This window comes from Pocillopora verrucosa, chromosome 8 (genome assembly GCF_036669915.1).
Source record: "Pocillopora verrucosa isolate sample1 chromosome 8, ASM3666991v2, whole genome shotgun sequence".
NCBI classification, from domain to species: domain Eukaryota; kingdom Metazoa; phylum Cnidaria; class Anthozoa; order Scleractinia; family Pocilloporidae; genus Pocillopora; species Pocillopora verrucosa.
Genome location: NC_089319.1, coordinates 6,866,004 through 6,869,581, shown reverse-complemented (window position 1 = coordinate 6,869,581; position 3,578 = coordinate 6,866,004).

Here is a 3,578-nt window from a genome sequence, read left to right as displayed (position 1 = left end):
ACCGCTGAAGTATTGGACCACAGCTTCGCCTGAGCTGTTGGAAGCTGTGACCACGTGGAATGTGCGTCCCTGTTTCTTGTGGCAGTGGAATCTCAGCTGAGTGAAGGACAAGTGTCTTCTGAGCTCTTTCATGGCACTTTTCTGCAGAACCATGTGTGACTTACCTATTCCATGGTATGATGTCTCAACTGACACCTTAGGAGAGGGACTTCCGAACTCAACATTTGACACCAGAAGCCAACCTCCTAAAATAAAACAAACCTAAATCATCTGGTGACATCCATGAAACTAGAATTTTGGACATATCAAATGGTAACAGGACCGAGTGGAGTCCAATTGGGTCTGTAATCATACGAGTGATTTACAGAATCGTACGACCACAAAGCGGGAATCCGATTTGTTAATCACTCGTATCATTACAGACAGAATTAGACGACAAGAAGGCCTGTTACCAATTAATTAAAACTATGACAAAATTTGAGAAGAAACTGGACATCAGTTATACGTTTTCATAAAAAACGAAAAACAACAGTTTACTCGGCGAAATGCGAGACAACAGCGCGCACATAACGCGTTCTGTCCTCTCACACAGGCATGACCCGTTAACTGTCCCTTCAACGGTCCTATTATACCGTCCAATCACAAGTATGACGCGTAAACTGTCCTATTAGTGCTCAAATCGGCCTGCTGATGATAACCATTCATTTTCGAGAATTCTGCTATACTTTTGATTCAAAACATAAGAAGGATCTTTGTTGAGAAAGCTAGAATAGCCAAGACCAGAACGTTCAAATAGAAAATGCTCCAAGTCAAATATACTCCTGTTGAGGTCCTCGTGTCTCAAAGAAAAAAAATTCATTCTCTTACCACCAGATCTTGACATGTCACAATAGACCTTCAAAGGGTTTCCACTCTTCTCTGGGTCGATCCAATACTCCCCGTCTCCTTTGGAGTGTCCAGAGTCCAGAATTTCTTTACAGGAGAGGGCCGGATGAGCAGAATCCCAACCTCGTTTATCTGCATGGCAAAAGGGAAGAATGCTCATTTAAAACGAGAAGAGGATCAAACTAAGAAACAAAACACGCCACAGAGGTCTTATTCCATAAGTAGTTCCTTTCACGTAATTATTAGATAGCTCTTGATTTTGGAAAATTAGATTTAAATTAAGAAAATGGACAACTTATCATTATAACGAAAAGCATTTTTATCTTCATATTCTCTCGGGAAAGATTATACGTGGATGTACACGTGACATGACAGAGCTCTGAAAAGCGCTTATCAAAAGTAAGAAATAGGTCACCATTTTTGACTTGGAAAGAGGGGGTGGGAGGGGTGGCAGGGTCTTAGGGGGGGATATCATTGTTTTCAAAGGGAATGGAGAGGGGATCAGTCGTCGCTAATAGAGATTATAGGTGGTACTAAAGAAAATTGACTGCCAATGAGGAAGATCGATAGAATAATTCGGAACGTTATGGAAGGATCAGGAAAACTTTATTGTGACAACCAAAATACTCCGACCCTTCGTACCCCCCCTACCCCCACCTCCACTAACTTTTCCATAATGTTAAGCACCTTACTCAACAGTACCTTTTCCATGATAATAAATAGAACGTGGGTTACGCCTCAGGTTTTCTGGACTTGATTTTTTGGTTTGATTACTCAGTTGACATTCCTTCTTTGCATCATTAGCATCGGATTTGCTGTTGTAAGATTGGCAGTTTTCATCTCGAAGGCAACTCAATCCACAGCTTATTTCGTCAGCATATAATGTCTTGGTGATGTGACCAATTAGCTCAAATCCTTGAAAAACAACACAGTGGTGTTTCATGTTCTCATCACTTAGTTTATTTTGGATACTTTAATAATACAGTTTGTGTGTAGTTAATTAGCCTGTCTTAAGAAGTCATCTTGATTCCTGATATCGTACAAAGGTAAAATTGAAGAAGCCCTGAGAAATATGAGAGTTGCGCGTAGAAAGTTCCCGTTGTTTTCACCCGATTTTAGGGCGATCTTATATTTTTTTTTCTAAGGCGAACTGCTGTGGCCAACAGAGTATAAAGGGGGAAGAATGGAAATTTACTACAGGATTGTAAGAATGTCACAGAGCCTTATTTAGGGGGGGGGGGGGAGGGATCATGTAAAGTATATATTGACACAGCCAAAATCTGTGTCATCCGATCCGAGTTTTCGCCCTTAGCGCTTGAAACATTCACATCCCGCCGGAAAAAAATATCTCTGTGTTAGGAGGTATAACACATTCACGTGTTACCTTCAACTCTCTCGAAAACCTCGTCCCTGCTCAAGTCAGTGTGTAAAGACGAACTGAAAGCCACAAGAAACAATGCAACACCACTCAACAGAATGGGACAGAAATGGAAACCAACTAGATGTCCTCTCATCCTGTAATTTGAAAGAAAGAGACAAATGTTGCCCTTCTCCTTTCTTAGATGCAACGAATAGTTTTGATTGTGAATTTAGAGTTTTGTTAATTACACTTTGTCTGACTCAGCGAAAGAATACGAGCGCTTTTTAAACTACCGAGTAATATAAGGAATCTTCCCTGCTAAGGCCTAGGATTAATTCTCGTCCGCTGGCTTGCACAAGTTACGCACCCGATAGTAAGTAAATACATCGAGTTTCTCACTCACACTCACCTTCCTTTTCTTACTTTTCCTCGACTTTCCTTCTCACGTTTATGCGGTAGTAAAAGTCTTTTGTATATATACTTCTCACTCAAACGTATTTATCGAAGCGGCTGACTATTCAAGATTTATGTTGTTGTCAAAGTTAGAGAGCAATTTTCTTATGAAGTTTAAATTAACCAATTTTCTCCAAATTGAATGAGTTGGTTACTCCTTGAAACCAGTATATTCTTACCGTCAGTTTCTTTCCGCTTCTCTCGTATTTTGTATCGAAAAACTTTTTTATAAACTTTTCATACAATTTTAATGAACCTAGGGTAACAATGAAAATTATAGAAAGGAATAGAAACAGCTTGAGAACTCAGACATAAATTATGCATGGGTCAGTTTTGCACGAAGTTCTGATCACGACTCGTTTTACCGATTCTTTACATTCGAGTAAAACGTGGGGGCGTTTGACTTCAATAGAGAAAAACCGCGATTATTCGGATTCTTTTTATTATCCGAACTTCTTTTGTCCTGCACCCTTTATGAGTATCAATAAGTCGCATTTGGAATCCATGACAACTTTTTCCCACCAAACAAAGCTAAATCCGCCTAATGGAAAAGAGCTGCAGGGTGTAATTTCAACTTAAAAAGTTTTTCAGAAATGAAAATTGACAGAATTTCTTCCTAAGTTCTGACTCGTACATTTATATACATTTAAATAGTCACAATTTGTAGGTATATCTGCCATACCATTCCGTGCAAGTTAAATCTGATAATCGAAGCTAATATACTAAGAAACATTTAATTCTTTAGATGCTCTGATTATTTTCTCATCTTTTGCGCTCTAGCTACCCTGCTAATATTGTTTACTTTCGCTTTCAGACAATTCTAACACAGACTCCTGGAAAGGTCGATAAAATAAATGACTAATAACTGACTCCAAGGGAA